Below are 19478 nucleotides of genomic sequence, written 5' to 3' on the forward strand. Positions count from 1 at the left end.
TAATATGGCATTATGTAAAAATGTGAATATGTAACAGATGTGATTCTGCAATCTATATTTGGGGTGAAAATGGGAGTTCAAAACACAATTTGAGTCTAATGTATGAAAGATGATATATCATGAGCTATGTAATGCTTTAAATAATCAATAAAAAATTAAAAAAAAAAAACGTGGTAATCTGGTGTGGTGGTGCATGCCTATCATTCCAGAAGCTTGGGAGACTGAGGCAGGATATCACAAGTTTAAAACCATCTTCAGCAACTTAGAGAGGCCCTGTGTAACTTGTAAGAACCTACCCCAAAATAAAAAGGACTGGGGATGTATGTGGCTCAGTGGCTAAGCTCCCCTGGTTCAATTCTTAGTACCACACCAAACCAAACCAAACAAACAAACAACTACATGTGGTATATGGTCTTCTGTGTCTGGCTTATTTCACTTAACATGATGACCTTCAGTTCTAATCTGTGCTGCTGCAAATGACAGGATTTCTTTTTTATGTTTTTATAATATTCCATTGTGCATATATACCGAATTTTCTTTATCCATTCATTCACTGATGAACATTCAGGTGGATTCCACATTTTAGCTACTGTGAATTGTTCTGTAATACATATGTGAATTCAGGCATCATCTTGTTATAATTATTTTATGTCCATTTGACATATACCCAGAGATGGAATTGCTGGATCACATGGTCTTGCATTTTTAGTTTTTTGGAGGGAATCTCTAATAGTATATAAGAGTTTTCTTTTCTTTACATTCTCAGTAGTATTTTTTATTTTTATTTTTTTGTAGTTTTCATGATAGTTGCATATTTTGGTTTTCAATTCTACATTATGTTTAAAGGTATTTCTAAGCAGCTGTTATCTTGAATTCATAGCTTTGAATGGCTTTATTAGATTCTACATGAATCAACCCCAATTTCCTTACCAATTCCACAGTAATGATCATATGTCTTCATTGATCCATCAACACAGACAATACTACAATGAATATTTTCATAGAATTCTTCCTAGGAAGATTTATGTATTAATGCATTGATATTTCTGCTTTCTCATATGTTCACCAGTCCTATTCAAATATAGTCCTATACAAACATGATGGGTGAGAAGTAGTATAGCATTATTTGAATATTTAGCTGGTGTTGAGGATAAATATAATCACAAGGTCTTTCCACTCCTAGCACAAAGAAACTGATGCTCTTTCCCCTGCCCTTATCTGGCTTTGTGAATTTCTTTAGTCAATCAGTCCTGCAAGTCAATATGCCAGTTCAGGTTCTGCTTTTGCTCTCAAGTTTCTCTGAGCTGCTTTGTAAGGAGGTCATGAGCTATGATGGAGAAACTGTCCAAAGAGTTGTGTGGCCAGCCCTTAGCTGCTTATGTCATCCCACCTGGGGTTCGGATATGTGAGAGAAGCCAGATTTGACATGCTGGACATGCTCCAAACTAGACTCAGCTGAATGAGTTACATGCCAGTCATTATCACTTGAAGCAAGGAATAAGTCATTTTTGTTTCAAGCCTCTAAGTTTTAGATACCTTATTAATTGGAAAACATAAGTGAGATATCCCGTGAATATTGAGTGAATCCTTATTTTAATCTATTTACACCTTCTTATGTTCCTTCAAGTGACAGGCCTGTTCATGACCTATATCCCTTTACTCATAGAGCTTTCAATTTGGGGCTTGCAGATTTTTTGGTAATTCCTTTTATATCTTAGATGATAACTCTTTTTATGTTGTAGATATTACACTGCTTTCTGATCTGTGAAGTAGATGTTATATTGTTCATAGTGTTCTTCATTGCACAGAAATATTTACTTTAATGAAAATTCATTGATCATTTTCTTATGATTTTTGAAACAGTGGGTTAGTGAGATGAAACAAGGTGGCAACTATTGCATTTCTAATAATAAATTTGTGATTTATTAATATAAAGCATTATTTTTATAAGTGTTTAAATTAGACAAATAATGAAATTTAAAAAGAAGAATTTGCCTTGTTAATGGTGAAATATGCATGTGTAGCTAGGATTGACTTTGTATCTCAAACAAACATCTAACCATTAGCCAGGGTATTAGCTAGATGACATACTTTCCAGAATACAGAACATTTTCTGAATAGTGTCTGCTAACAAGCTGGATCATATTTCTATTATTTATACAAATCAGATTTTATTAAAATAAAATTAGGGTTATATTTGTATTCTTTCATTTCAAAGAAAGCTTATTTTTCCAATATTTATTTGTAAAGCAAATAATTCAATAATTAGAGTATAGGTATTCTTTGTACAAAATGCAACAGTTGGAATGCTTGCTATGACAAGATTTGACTTGTAATGGAAATCATGCACATATGAACATTATGTGTTTTGATAAACTAAATGCCTGTGTCATTCTTGCTTTCAAAAAATTTTTTTTTTGGTAAAGGATCATGATAGACACTGAACATGCTAGGAAAATCTGAGTCCATGGCTACTTGTTCTTAAAGATTTTCTAAGTCTTTTTATTTGTTTCCAGGGCACTCATATGAACATTCCTGGATGTGTGATCCAATCATACTTAATTCTAAACCAACAAAGATGACATTTTGGTGGGTATACAATGATTTATCAGGGTTTCAATGTTTCCTTGTTCACCTCCTCCCTAACTTGGATGGTGGAGGAAACATAAGAATGTTGTCTGTAAATGATGAACTGATTTAATTTGGAAGATTTTTCTTCCCACCCAATCTGTTTGTGTAGGACATGGTACAAAACTAGTTGATGTCAGCTATCCATTCAGTGTGGGTTTCAGCCGTGTTTATCTTCCAAAGACCTCACAGAAACAACTAATGTCTCCTGACCACAAAATTTGATTATTGTAATTCCAGTTTTTAGATCCACCCACTTAAAAATTCTCTTTCTTTGAAGATTGCTTCAAGGTTTATTGCACTCTGATTGCTCAATAATTAGCTCTGGGGATTTAGTAACATTCTTAAAATATTGGAGCTTACTTACATACAATGGTTAAGTGTCAATAATGAATAAGAATATACTATATGGAACAGATAATACCTTTGGTAACAATTCCCTCCTGTGATTAAAATTATGGACTTATGGTGGGAGAGGATGCCAAAAAGTCATTTGGATAAGCATTCTGGCTTCAGTAGAACCATCCCAGACAGATGTGATTAATTGGATTGAGGATAGCTTTGCTTTTGCAACTGGTAGGCCAAAAGATTTATCATTCTCAGCATCCAAAATTTGAACAAATTTATTTTTAATTCCTAATTATAATGGTTCAATTCCAAGAACCTTGACTAAAAGAAACTTTCACCATCCTGGATACCTCAGAGGGGTGATTCATGGGCTTTAACAAATTAGTCTATCTGCTAATGTCCCAACCAGAGTATACTGTGTTCTTCCTTGCTAGTTCCTCTTAGCAGATGTCTCCTGACCTTTAAGCTGCCTAGAAGAGTTTTGCTATTGTTGATGTTCTCATACCCTTTTCGGGTTTGCAAGAATCTATATTAAGAATATGGCTTATTGATGCATCAGAATTATCAGTTTCAGAAAAACTAGATAAGTGATGGTTCTAGTAGGATATTAACAATAGGCTTTAAAAATCATTCAAGAAAATAATCTGTAGCAGTTGGCAATACTATATAACAAGCCACTCTAAAATATAATGGCATAGGGTTACATTTTTAATGTTTATATGACTATTGGTCAGCTGGACAATTATTTTGGTCTCAGCTCTGCTCACTCATATGCCAGGTCCACATCCAGCTAGCAGAGAGATAGATGCATTCCTCCAATTAGTCTATTACAAATGTTTTGGGGTCATCTTGCTATAGGATTATCTAAGTTTATTTTGACTAAGAAAAGTGGGCTCTGGTCCATAAGGTATCTTGTCTTCAAGTAGCAAGTCGAGATTTATTCTAAGGAAGCAGAATCATCAAATGAAGAAACAAAAGATAGGACAGGCAGCCAAAACCTTTTGAGATTTAGCATTGTAATTAGTACATCTTGACTATCACTTCCTTTTATTGGTTAAAGGAAGTCACAGGGCCAGCTCAGAAGGGAGCTATAAAATTATGGGTACAGTAGCAGGAGTATGAGTAGGCCATTATTAATTAATTGGGAGGCCAACAATTCAACCAGTTAATCTACCCTCCATAACATCAACCTTGACTTTGAATCTTCAGGGAACCAGTCTTCTGAACTCTCTGAATGAAAATATTATTGTTATGAGTAACTATAGTATTGAATCCCAATCATTTTACAAAAAGTTCAAGATCCTGGAAAAACCAAGTTTGTGATGAAGTTTTTATATTTATCCATAGTATTTGTAAGTCATATAAATGAGAATATAAATTTGTTGATTGCATTTAATATTGCATCAGTGTTTTTGTGTCTTTCACATAAGGGAAAGAATGTTATCTTTGGAGTTCAATGGAACTGTATTTGAATCTCAGTTCTATCCCTCGCTAGCTCAGATGTTGAATTTGTATAAATTATTTAATCTACGTAAGCTTCAGTTTTCTTGGTGGTAAAAATATTAATTGCTATATTAAAATGTGCTAAAGGGTTACCTGCAGTGGTGTTAGAAATAGTTCAGATACTCTCCATGCATATTCCTCTTCCTTCACACTCCATTGAACTCCATTTCTGCTTGTTTCTACCACCATTTATTCAGTAGTGTTATCTGAAGGGTCTCCTTTTCTACTCCCTTGACTGGCCCTGCCAATTTACATCCTCCAGGGTTTTTCTACAGAATCATTATTAGCATGGAGGTAATTTATCAGAGTGTAGGATTTCTCTCACACTTGCAAAAGAGCTAACAAGCTAGCCCTATCAACTAGTAACAGCTCACACCTAAACTATGTGTTATTTATAAAACATGCCCACATTCCCACTTATAATCTAACCCCCATACTATCAGTACACTAAAGCTGTCATATAAAATAACCCTGGCTTTTGGAGTTTTTTTTTTTTTCATATGACCCTGAAAACCTAATCTCTATGAATGAGAAATAGAAAACAAAAACAAAAAGAAGAACAAACAAACAAACAACAACAACAACAACAAAAAAAAAAAAAAAACCAAGCTGAAGAGACGAGTATTTCCTGCAGTATTTGGAGAGTGATGTCTTTATATTCTGGTCAGCACTATAAAACAAAGTACATCTGCCTTCTAAAATCTCCTGTTTATTTATTAGTATCCACTCTATTTGGATTAAAGAGCAGAAGACCCTTTAAAAAAGAATTACAATATTCATTTTTTTGCACATATATACAAAATAATTTGTCAAATTAGTAAAAAATGTGTCATGAACATATCATGGACCCAAAAGATTTATCCACAGGAGTGAGAGATGAAGAGAAGATTCAAAATCTTCAATCCATGTTTGAGTTTGTGGAGAAGAACTGGTCACCATGACCCAGGTAACCAACACATTAGATATCTAGAAATTGTAGAAGAGGGAGGTATCAAAACACATAAGAAATAAACATTGGTTAATTTAAAATTATGCCCAAGGGTAGCACTTTCTATATTTTACACCAAATAAATCAATAGCTTTTTAGAAAGCTTGCTGGATCAGAAGGCAATTTCTCATACCTTTGATCACTAGAATTGATCATTGGCTATTTTGGTTGATAGAGTCAGTAAAGTTTTCCTCTTGCAATCCCTCATAAGTCTGTCCTTTTCAAGCTCATTTTCTTTTAAGTGGAGAAACAAAAACACAAACAAGACATTTTTTAAAATGTAAAGATTCTATACATCCAGTTAGAAAATGATGTGATAGGCCACAAAACTAAATGAGTAGATGTCACAGGAATGCATAATAGCTGATAAACCCAGAAGTACACATAGTTTAAGAAGGAAATTAATTAACATGGGAATTTTAAAAACACAGCAAGAATTTAAAGCTACCACTAGAGATACTTAAAGAAAAAAACAAAAGATTTTGAAGGATAGTTTATTTATATTATTTTATAGAAGAGATAACATTAATATCTTGATATTATAAATTTCAAACTTTCATTACAATTTAATATTAGGACAGAGGTGATATGAAAAGCAAAAGTTTTTTTTTTCAAGTATCATTATAACAGGGTGATACTCCATTTGTAAGTGAAACCTACCTGCTCTTGATCTCCATCACTCTGCCTTATATTTTTCTTTTTTTCTGCAAAGGCATAGGATTAATCAACTCCTAAGAGACTATGTAACTTGTTCTTTATTATATTTATTGTTTACTATTATTCTCCCTTTCTGTTTGCTCTCTTATTTTTATTTTTTATTGTTCAACACAATATTTTTGAGGAAGGGATTTTAGTTAAATACAGTATCTTGCCCATTTTTTTGAGTAATATATTGCAGTCACCCAGAATAATATATGTTAAATGTACAGTGGAATGACTAGAGGGGATATAGAAGAATCATCATTGACTGGAATATTTGAAAGATTTTTTAAAATTGTTTTTATTTGTCCTTAACTAAATTAAATGCAAAAATAAAAAGTTACATTTGTCTTCTTAAACATTGTTAATTCAGTGCCCACTCTCTCTCTCTCTCTCATACTTGTGTTGTCTCTCTCTCTCTTTCTTCCTTATGTTGTAATGCTGAGGATTGAACTCATGACCTTGTGCACACTAGGTAAGCACTCAACCTCTGAGCTCATCCCCAGCCCCCCTCCCTGTTTTTTTTATGTCCTTAATCACTCAGTCTCTCTAACTTTTTTTGGGTACCTCTTATTATTACAAACATCTGCCAGAGGAGTATGGAGTTTTCATATTAGTTGTTTTAGTAATTTTTTCAATTGCTGTAACCAAAAGATCTGTTAAAAACAACATTGAGGAAGGAAAGTGTATATGGGCCTCATTATTTCAGAGGTCTCAGTCCTTAGATGGTCAACTGCATAGCTCTGGGCCGAAGGTGATGCCAAACATCATGGTGGAAAGGTGTGGTGGAGGATAGCAGCTCAGGAAATGGCCATCAGGAAGGAGAGAGAGAGAGTGAGCGAACAAGAGAAGGAGCGCAATAATGTGTTCCACTCATTAAGGACAAAAAGACAAACCCAAAGGCATGCCCCCACTGGTCTACTTGGTCCAGACACACCCTATCTGCCTGCAGTTACTGTAGAGTTAATCTGTATTCGTGGGTTAACCCACTGTCCGTCACAACTCTCATAATCTAATCATTCTCCTCTGATTGTTCTTGCATTGTTCCATGCATAAGGTTTTGGGGACATAATATCTGCATTGAGCTTATTCTTGTAAAAAGCAAAATATGGATTACCAAATTCAACAGAAGAATTTCACAGAGACTGTTATCTCCTATGATGGTAATCTGAGGCAGCAGCAGACAAAAGTTTAACTCTTCTTGAGCGGGTTTTTTGTTGTTACAATTGCCTACAACATCAGACTACAGCTCCTTCCACAGCAGACTCTAACCAGTGATTCTCCTGGGAGTTCCCAGGCTTTTGACCCTGAACTATGACTACATAATTGATCCCTCTTGTTCTGAGGCTCCAACTTCTTGGACTGAGAAGTTAGTGATTCCTCTAGCTATCCAGCCTACAGACACCATTGTGGGACTATTTGGCTTCTGGATGTGTAAGCAAATCTAATCATATATATGTATATATTTGTAATTATGTATATCTTCTGTTGATTCTGTTCCCTTAGAGAACACTAACTAATACCCCTCTTCAATTCCCTGTCTGTATTTCAAAATTCCCATTGCAACTCAGAGGATTATGGCACGAACCTTGGATCCATAGGTAATTTCTGGCTTGCCTAAGTCAATCATGGTGGCACTAGTACCCTTGGTTGTTTTAATCTTGGTGATATGCTATGTTACTGACCTAAGAAATATGAGAAAGTTTTTTTTTCTGGATTGTTCTGGAAAAGGTTTCATTTTTTCCTTTCACTGAGTATGGAATTGATTACATGAAATGTCTGAAATTGTGGCAACTACCTCCCATTATGACAGGAGCTAACCTGCCACATGATGGGTGGCAGCATACTCCCTCATGTCTATAGACCACTCAGCTGAGCAACCATGAAGCCGCCTTACCTGAGCACTTTTTGTTTTAAGAGATAATGTGCATTTATTTGTTGTTGAGTCAGGATTTTCTAATACAGTTTAAGATTCCTTAAAAAATAAGCACTGTAGCCCCCATCCAGCACGGGCTACTGAAATGGGGTCACATGGGTGAATGTGGGGTGACACAAAATGACCATGCAAACACGGAAATACCTTTTTCAGGGCATCAGGATGGCTTCCCTGCCTTCAGCCTCAAGCTCCCCAAAAGGGGGCAAGAGAAAAACCTGGAAAGCTGATGAGAGAGAGGGAACATGTTCTGAAGTTTGTCTTTTATTTTGGGGGGGAGCTAATCCATGGATCATTCTATCCAAAAAATGTCAAAAGCATAGGATTACAACAAAAAAGGTGGCTGTAGTTCAACCCCATCAGGTGACACCCACTCCCAGAGCTTCACCTTTCTTATTCCAGTAGAGGTAAAGTCCACTTGCATTGCAGGGTGCAATACCAGTCCAGTAGCTCTTCACTAAGGACTTAAAGGAGTGTGCATAGCTCCTGTTCAGGGCGGCTCCAGACAAAACACCATTATTATTTTATTGTAAAGGAGTTTGTCAAACAACTTCTAAAAACATACATTGAAACAGAGACATTCTGGAGAACTACTTTGCTCTTTAATCCATATTCAAGCTCATTAGAAAAAAAAAAAAAAAGAATGTGACTCTTTTTCAACCATTTTGAAAATACACAATCTGAAAACTGTCCACAGTTTTGTGGGACTACTTTGACCCATGACTACAAATTCAATAATCTCTGTCCTGTATTCTTGGCCGGATACAGAGAAGTTTTTTTGTTTTGTTTTGTTTTGTTTTGTTTTAGAATGAAGTTTTAAAGCTGACAACAAGCAGATATACTAAACAATAAAATGCTTTAAGGTGCTTAATGATGACTTTAAAATTAATGTTACCGGGGTGCTCACCTCAGCCCATTACATAAACTGGCAGACAATTATCTTTCTACACTATTTAATTAAATGCACAGCCATGAACTAGATCTGATCCCTTTTAGGAGCTTTCAATTCAGGATAAATAGGAATGTATATCTAACTTTTTCTATGAAAATAGGATAAAATATTCCTCAAAAATTTCAATTCAGGAAAATGGGGCCCTTGGTGGAGAGGACAGGTAAAGGGAGATCTGCAAAATAACTGAGCCAGTACTACCACATAGGGAGGAAAGAGAACTGAGCTTCACTTGCAGTTTTCAAACTGGGATCTCTTATAACATGTGAATCATTTGCGCTGCAAAAGGAGGAGAGGAAAAGGAAGATAGAAAAAAAATTAGAGTGCTTTAAATTCTGCAGCACCAATTTTTCTGTGTATGAAGAATACTCAACCGAACATAAGCAAGTAGATCATATATTGTTTCTACATACTGCTGTGCTAGTGAATTCATTCCTGATCTGAATGGCAAGAGCAAATTCATGGGGAATGAATAATAGCGTGACATAGCTAATTAATGCCAGTTGAATTCCAAGCCTCTTAGGCAATCATGCCAAATTGTGCAGTGTGATAGGGTGTTTTCTTTTTTTTTTTTTTTTTTTCTTTTTATGTGACAGTGGTGTGTTGGGGATTGATCTGGGAATATAAGGATGGCATCAAACTGCAGGGCCAGAACTCACTGCTCAGCATTATTGTCGTCACTGAATTACAGCTTTTTGATCTGGCAAAACTGCCATAAGACTTAACATTTTTGAAATGCTATCATAAAATGGAATTCTGAAATAACTAGCTCATCAATCACTGACATTCCATGCTGCTTCCCCGAATTTGAAACACATATGCAAGTATTTTGAATCTTCTTTGTGGAGAGAATCCTTTTTAAATGCCTCATTTTATACAATCAGACACCAGGTCTAAATGGCCAGGTAAGAATGTCCTATTTTCAAGCCATTGTAATGATAATTGATTGAAATAAAGTAGACAAACAAGGCAATTCTTTTAGAGTAGTTGTTTAGGTAACATAGAGGGAAGACAATTATATATTCTTTAAGTAATTATGTGTAGATTGTGCCAAGTTCAAGCTAAACCTATTTAGGGAAAGTCCATGTATCCTGGAGAATTCGGATTCTCTGATTCTCTGTTGTTGGCATGTTGTCTGTTATATTTCTTTTAAATCAACCATATTAATTACATACACATTATTTTTTCATGTTTGTTCTAAGAATGATAGAAATATATTCTCATATATGCAAAATATATCTATCTAGTAAACAAGAATTTTCAAGTGTTTTTTTATTTTTTGGGGGTACTGAGGATTGAATCTAGGGGTACTTAACCACTAAGCCACACCCCCAGCCCTTTTTTTGTATTTTATTTAGAGACAGAGTCTTACTGACTTGCTTAGTGCCTCCCTAAATTGCTGAGGTTGGCTTTGAGCTCTCCATCCTCCTGCCTCAGCCTCCTGAGTCACTAGGATTACAGGTGTGCGCCACTGCGTCCTACTAGAATTTTCAAAAGTTTAAAAACTGAGTTTTAGGAGATTCACTCCCACCCTGTTTTGCTTATTCCTCTCTAGCTTCCATATATGAGAGAAAATATATGAACATTCCATTATTGACTTATTTCACTTAACTTATGGTCTGTAGTTCCATCCATTTCCTGCAAATGTCATAATTTCATTTTCTTTAAGGTTGAATAAAACTCCATTGTGTATACATACCACAATCAAAGGGAGGTCAGTAGAGTAAAGGAACCAAAAGGTGAAAGGTGGGGAGGGAAGGAAGTGCTGGGAGTGATACTGGCCAAATTATATTTTTATATTGGGTGCATGTACACATACATTACAACAAATTTCATCTATATGTACAACCATAATGCACCAATAAAAATGTGGAAAAACTGATTCTGCATAATTTGAGTCACATTAATGATAGTTATGTGTTCTCTGTAGATATTTTGTCAATGGACTCTTCGTTGTGAAAATTAAAAACATCTTTTCTCGAATGCCACTTTTTTAGCTCTTATCATCTGTTGATTTATTTTTGTATGAACTATTTTTGTCTGCTATACTCATGCTTTTCCTTTGCTTTATTGTTCTGAAACACTTCAACAAGTTTCACATAGTTTTCTAAAACAATTAAAAGAAGCTGTATCATTGGTTTATTAAAATAAATCTTTTCCCTATAACAAATGTGTTTATCCCATTTATATTTTATTTAGTTGTGACTTAATATTTTGTTTAGTTGCAATGGTTTTCATGTCAGAATTTTATTGTTTTGGTTAACATCTTAGTTGTATAAATTATATAAATAATTGCTTACAGGTACTATGTCTCTCAACTCCCGCGCCAACATCTTTTAGTTTCTTTTTTACATTAATGGCAAGTTGGCTAGGAATGGAATTTCAATTCATTATCCTTTTCCTTGGAAACATTGTAGACCTGACTCTAGTTTACAATGATTGCCTTCAAGAAGTCTATGCCTCTGCTAATTATTTTTTTTCTTTATAGGTGACTTTCTTCTTTTGCCTGAATGCCTTTGGCATTTTTTTCATCCCTTATAATTCAATAATTTCCACAGGATATGGTTTGGTTTTGAATGTTCTCTATTAACTTTTCTGGGAACAAAGTGAACCTTGTCAATGTGTAAATTCAGCTATTTTCTCATTTCAGGAAAGTATTTATCTTTGATTTTTTTTCTATTCTATTTGTTCTGCTTTCTGCATCAGGGAAGCTCCAACTTTCCATATGTTTTTATTGTGAAAATCCAGAATTTATTTCACAAACATCTTTTCCTAATTTGTCTTTTCTTTCTTCACTCTTTGTGATCACCTCAGGCCTGATATATTATCATCAGAAATGACCAGTCTCTACCCCCTGATTCTATTGTTTCCAGGTCACTGCAATACCCACATTCTTCTCATCTTGTTTCCTCGATACTGTTCTCCTACATCTTCACCTGTTTTCTGATTGACTTGTCACTGATCTCTTCTTTCACAGGTCCTATGGTGCACTTTATTTCCTTTATACTTGATGCATTAGTCTCCTAAATGTCTTTCAGCACTTGGTGAGTTTGTTTTCTAAGTCTTTCTCCTTAATTTGTTTCCCCAGGTTGTGCTGTGTCTCTTGACTGCTATGTCTTTCTTCAGTTCCTTCTCTGTAGGTAGTTTTATGAAGCCTGTGTGGATTCTCCTTTCTCTTCCCTCTCTGACCAGGGATACTTTTCTTTAAAGCTAGTAATCAGAAATAGAGTCAGTAGGCTCTGTGTGTGCCTATTTGCCCAGATGGACAGATGTAGACAGCTTTTACTGTTATTTTTCTACATTTCTCACACCTAAGAGGAATAAGGTAGGAACATGAATGGTTTTTAAGAGATTTGTATATTTTCCAGGTCTTTTCATTATCTGGAGACAAATTTTCCATTCAGTTCTATCCTATCCACTTATAAAAGCAGTATTTCTTATAACAAATCTCTCAATCTCTCTCTCTCTCTCTCTCTCTCTCTCTCTCTCTCTCTCTCACACACACACACACACACACACACACACACACACCACTCTTCTTTTTTCCCTTCCTTTATTTCCTTTCTTCCTCTCTCTTACTTATGTCCTTCCTCCTCTGGCCAACTGAATATTTATTTTTTAAAAAAATATGCTGTAGAAGAGTATGCCTGAAATCCTTTCTATGACTTTTGTCCAGAAGACAAAATCAACAATCACAAAACAGATAATTAAAATCTAGTGTTTTTTTTTTTGTCTACTGTGTAGGAAATATTAGCAAGATGTCTCATAACTGTGTTGATTTTGGGAAGGGAAACCTGCCACTGTTTGCTCAAATTAATACACAGTTCATGTTGCATTTTAACTAAAAAGTCAGCTCTCTCCCATGTCACTCAGTTCAGATCTTAAGTTCACTCTCTTTGTTTAAATATGGGTGAGCTATTATTTAACGTCTTATCTTCATGTATAAAATCTCATGTAATCATTGTCTTATACCTACTAGGAATTTTGTTAGGCCAAGCATCTTAGCAAAACGTATTTTCTTAGTCCAAGTAAGCAATTGATATATGTAAAGCTGTTGTCAATACTTAATTTTTAATCTGGGATTGTAGCTCAGTGGTAGAGTGCTTGTCCAGCATTTGCGAGGCACTGGGTTCAGATCTCAGCACCACATACAAACAGATAAATAAAATGAATGTCCATTAACAACTAAAATAATATTTTAAAAAGCATCATTTTCTTCATAATATCTGTTTATATACTTAACAGAGGGCCCCTGAATTATTCTCCCAGGTGACACTTCTAAAATACTATAGCTACATGTACATTCAATGTGTTGGATAACATTGTAAAAACTAAAAATGATATCCAATTTAATTTGAAGACATATAACAGAACATGAAATAATAAAATATTCCAGAGAAGAACAGTGGAATCTCATTGCATACAATCCATACTGATTGCATTTCTTTGGATTATTGTTGTCTTAGCTGTGAATACCCACCTGCATCTAATAGAAATGTTCATTTTTCTGCCTATTATTCAGCACCTGCTAAGGCGTATCTATTTTTCTGAATAGCAAAAACAATGAATTAAGATAAACATGAATACAATGCTATTTTTCCCATATAATTCCACTCTCGGTGTATCTTAAGTTACTATGTTATCATTTATATTCATCCTTTTGTTTATGGACGATTGTTATAATGACACCATTAATTATGATGCAGTGTTTATAAATTGTTCCTTGGAAGAATGATTACTATTTTCTAACATCAGTTTCACATGGCAATAAAAGATAACATGGATGTTTTCTTGTGCCAGAATTGATTTTTATAAATGAGTTTGGTTTAAAGACCAATCAGGTTTATGAATATTTCACATTGTACCTTTTAATGAGCAATCTATCTAGCTATACTGCCATGTTATAAAGATTTCACTTTAGTAAATGAAATTAGGGGGAAAAGTTACAATCTTTTAACAACACAGCCAATCTTTTTATTGTCATCTTTGGAGTAGTCTTTTGGGGTAATTCTGTCACCAACCCAATTTGCTTTTTAGTGATCATGGTTAGAATGTAGTCTCTTTGTTTAGTGTTCAAATATTTGAACATTATTATTGCACTTTTTAACATGGTCTGGAAAGCTTACAATTATGTAAAGTATATTTTACTCATATCCAGACAGGCAGAATGGGAACTTCAGTGTAATTTTATAAATGAATAACTTATTTATGTATGGACACCTGTAATTAACACACCTCACTCTTCAATTCTCCTTTGAGACTGGCTGCTATTCTTTGAAAATCAGAACTTCTCAGATTTTTTTCTCAACTTGATTCTCTAATGTCATCTTTGTCATCATACATTTTTCCAGAAGCTGATTTGAATGATTTGCAGTTCAAAGCTTATTGTGAACTAAGTGCACATACAATATATGAAGCAATTTCTCCAAACTTCTCAAACTGACCAATTTATTTTTGTATTTTCTAGCCAGAACTTATTTTTTAAAGTATCACAAAACAATACTCTTTCAAAATTGCCAATACACACACCTACACGTGTGTGTGTATATGTATATGTGTGTGTGTGTGTGTGTGTGTGTGTGTGTGTATATATATATATATATATATATTTGATACCAGATAAATTATTTTTGTAACTATTTACTTATAAAATTAAATGGTCAGCTTAGTTTTTTTAAGACGCTATTTGGAAATTTATGTAAAGTGTAGAAGCCGATAGTTTAAAAGAATACCATATAGTATTTCACAATAATAGCATAAATATGTTATAAATTAGAATATAAATGCATTCTAAGATTCAATAGACAGTTTCAGATTTAAATTAAGTATACTACAGACTATTGACAGTATAATTTGTTTTCATTCTCTAAATCTGCAACTTGTATATCATTAAACATATGCCTACTCTCAACTCACACATAGCTCACTAATAAACATTTAAATGTAAATATGAATTTGTAGACACAAATAAAAGAAAATACTACTAATAATGCTACATATGTTTTTAAATTTTTCATTGGCAAATAGCATATTCTGGTTAAAAAAATATTAAGTTTTAAGCTTTTAAAGACAATATATTTTGAAAATACTTAGGTTTGCTGCCTTTTTAATAGAATGACCCTTAAACAAATAAAAAGAAACATCTGGGACATTCTAAGATTTCGTCTTATACCTCTGAGATGCTGCCTGGAGCACCACCAACTGTAAAAGGAAATCTTAGGCTCAGCCCAAATAGCTGGAAGAGAAAAAAACTGACTGGTTCCCAAAATGGCCCTCACATAATCGCTGATATCTTTGCAGTGTGCTGTCTGAACTCTGTAACTAAGAACATAGAACAAGCCACAGAACTATAGCTTATTTTAATTCATTTTATGAATATTAACATACATAAAAATTCGAAAGCTTTCCAGAGCTAAGGAAAAAGTTACTCTCCATTTTTAAGTCCATTTTCCTTTTCAATAGTGTTCTATATTTATTTTACTTACTTCCTTTTAGTTAAGACTATATCAGTGAGGTGTATTTTAGTTAATTCCTCCTGCATTAATTCTTCTCAATAAATTGTTAACAATTTGAGAATAGGTAATCCAATTCATATCTGAATTGTCTCACACAGAGTTTTGTGTTATATGTTCCAAGTTAGGAATAAATTGATGCAAATAAAATAGATCTCTTCTTCGTCACTTGTTATTTTGCCTTTTCCTGCTGTGTCCTTTTTACATGCAGTGGATTATGGACAGTCCTGGATAGGGTTTGCCCCTACTTGTAAACTAGTTTGAGCAAGTAGACAGTCAACTTGTCACAAGATCATGTTTGCCCCATTTTTCTTTGTTTTCAATGTGGAAAATAGGGAAGGGAAAAAGCATTGCTTACTTAGAATGCCCTGGGCATTGGTTTTCTTTCGTTTCAGTTGATCCTTAGCTTATTAATTTTGGTTGGCATATTAAATGGTTCATTTTATTAACTTTGGTGTATATTTTAGTACTTGAACTTTGTTATAAGTTTTAGCAATATATTCATAAACTTTGCTTGGGATTTTAGATATTTTTTGTTACTCAATGTGTTAACTTATTGTCACTGTGACCAAAATACCTGACAAGAACAACTTAGTGGAGGAAAAATTTATTTTCGCTCATGGTTTTGAAGGTCTCATTCCATGATTGGGTAACTCCATTACAGAAACATCACAGTGGAAAGACATAATGGAAGGAAGTTTCTAGCTAATGGAATCCAGGAAGGAGAGTGAGACAAAAGGCACGGGAGCATTTAAGGACATGCTCCCCAGTATTTTTTCTAGCAAGGTTCCAACTTCCACTAGTCCTTTCAGTTATGAATGGATTAATCCACTAGTGAGGCCAGAGCTCTCATAATCCACTCATTACCTAAAAGCCCCATCACTGAACCCTGCTGCATTGGGGACCATGCTTTCAACACATGAGTCTTGGGGGGACATTCCCAATCCAAACCATAACCAAAAGACAAGACTGCATTGATCTAGAAAATAACTTTCCTTTTTTAACTACCTAGAGAGTTTTTCATTCAAGTTAAAGCATTTAATTTTATATAAAGAACATATTTATGTATTTCTTAGACCATGTATTCTCAGTATGTTATATGAGTATTTAATTTCCACTGGAAATACACATTTCTAAGTTGAAGATAATTGTGGCTCTTCTGGACTTCCTGTGGTGTCATTCTAATCCCAAACTTCTGTTGAATTATTCTGATTATTCCTCATGTGGGAACCTGCTATGGGTTGCACTGATTTCTTTTGTAGATGTGCATATGTTTGTGGTTTTGCTGAACAATGTCTCAAAATGTTTGAATCAAATAACGTTTCTCACCATATAACAAATACTAATTCAGTTTGACTGTCACAACTGAAAATTCTGTGTTCCATTGGGAGTTTTATTTTGAAGATCTCACTTAGCTTAGTCTTGTTCCTGTACAGTTGTTTCAATGGCCTTCCAAGCATGACATGTATTAAAACCTCTCTCTATTTGGTATGTCACAGCCATCTTAATACAGCATTATGTCTTCCTGATGAAGTTCACCTTATAATTTCTTTGAGTTTCAGGGAATTATCGCTTTATTTTTACTTTTCATTGGGAGTTTAACAATGCAATGGGAAGACCATGATAGCAAAGACCACCCCATATCTTCAGATTACTGAGCCATCATGAAAAGACTGTGCCATAAAAATTTAGTGCCAAATGTTGTCTCATCACAATATAGATTTAAATATTATATTTGTATATTTGACTACAAAGAAGGAGAAGATTTACTTTATAGACCTGTTTTTTACAAGTATAATGTTCTGCCATTGACATCATTTTTCATCTTCAGACATGAAGGGAATTTTTAAAATATTTTTTAGTTGTTGATGGACCTTTATTTTATTTGCTTATTTATATGTGGTGCTAGGAATCAAATACAGTGCCTCACACGTCCAAGGCAAGTGCTCTACCACTGAGCTACAACTCCAGCCCCAGACATGAAGTTTTATCACACTAAGGTGTCATACTTCAGATCACATATCTAAGTATCTCAATCCTATTTTCATCATGGCCCCCATTCCCATCACTCCTCCCTTACAGTTCTAAGTGCTCCATTTTCTTTATGGCAAAACTATAAGGAGGGACTTAATCAATTAATAATAAATTTATAAAATTCATACCAAACATTTTAAAATTGTAGAAGTTTTTTAAAATACTGAAATCTTTCATATGTACCTCCAGAGTAGCAATTACTGGTCTATCTTTTCTGAATAGATTGCAAGAAGATTGAGAGTAGGAGTTATGTGCTATACTTCTTTGAATCTGTAATGCTAATTGCTTGGCAAAAAATTAAAAAATTCAAAATATTTATTAATTAAATCAATGGTTCTCATCATAGAGTGATCTTGCCTCCACATGAATATTAGACAAAGTCTAGAATCATTTTTTGTTGTGAGGAAGGTTGCTACTGATGTCTAGTGAGTAGAAGCCAGAGATGGTACAATTTGCAGGACAGACCCCCCAACAAAATATTGTACATCCCAAAATATCATTAGTAACTGGCATGGAGAAGTCATGAATTAAATTATGTGTTCACAATCTCAAAATAAGTTTTATCTGGCTCTAGTAATCAACTTTCATAAATTATCCAAATCACCTCAATGACAATATCTAAAAGAGCATAGCACAGGGTTTCTGATATATTTTAAAATATCAACTTCTGTACTTAAATAGTAAAGTCATTTTCAATTTATGGAATGATTACATTTTATTTGAGCTGTTTAAACCTTATAAGAAATGAACTCATCTGCCCTCTAAGTACTAGTTAGTAATCATCTATGTCTGGATAGTTCACTTTGTTAGAACAGAATGCAGATGAAATTAATAATGTTTCTGAGAAACTTGGCTTTAATTTTAACAATCCCAGAAGTATCCAATCCTGATCCTGACCTGGCTTAAGTGCCATTGATCATGAGAAGCAGGGATCAAAAGAAGGTGAATGGATTCTTTTAAAATTATCATCACTATTGTATCAACAGTGTCGATGGCAGCCTCTCCTGCCAGCAGGTCAGCACCAGTGTCTTTATTCTGGAAGGACAGCTTATAAATTAAGCAGTTGACCTTTATGTCCATCAATCAGCATTGGGCCATCCAGGGCTGCCAAAACCATTAACTCTGAGAAGTGGCCACTTCACCAAAGCACAGATGCAGTATTTATAAACTTTACATTGTCGCTTTTGCCAAAACCTCAATGACATTGTCTATTTCTCATTTTCTTCCCATCCATTAAAAGGCAGGAAATGATAATCAATAGACTAGAACATTAAATGTGAGCAATTCAATGACTTAGAAGCTAAAGGGTATACGAAATGGAAATTATAAGCAATTTACTCATTTTACAAATTTTTGCACTAGGGAACAGCAAAAGATTAGAAGTTCACAGTATTCAATGATTTTTTTTTCTTTTTTTTTTTTTTTGAGCATAGATGTTGAAACAAGATCTTTAACAACCAAATAAATTTTACCAGTTTATACAAGTAGCAGACTATCTTGAGTAACTCCAGTTCCTCCTGCTCCAGTTAATGTCCTCTGCATTCTCTAATAAGTCCTACATAACTGGGAATCTGAGTTAGCTTTTTTTAATTTACAACTAAAATGTGACACACAGGAAACATTGGTAACTTTATACTGCATTCTCCAATCTTGACAAAAATAGGAAGAAATGGGAACTTGAAGTGATATTAGCATTGATATAATAAATATTCTAGCAAAGAATATTTGTGTGAATGTTTTATTTTTAATGTGTTTGTAGCAGGTTTTTTGAGGTTTTTTATTTTTGACATTAAACATGAGTAACAATATATTAAACTATTCTAGAGTGTGACCATTATGACAGACCCTCTAGAATCTCTTGTAGGAATAAAGAATTGTTCTATT

Source organism: Spermophilus citellus, assembly GCF_964194105.1.
Source record: "Spermophilus citellus genome assembly, chromosome: 7".
NCBI lineage: Eukaryota > Metazoa > Chordata > Mammalia > Rodentia > Sciuridae > Spermophilus > Spermophilus citellus.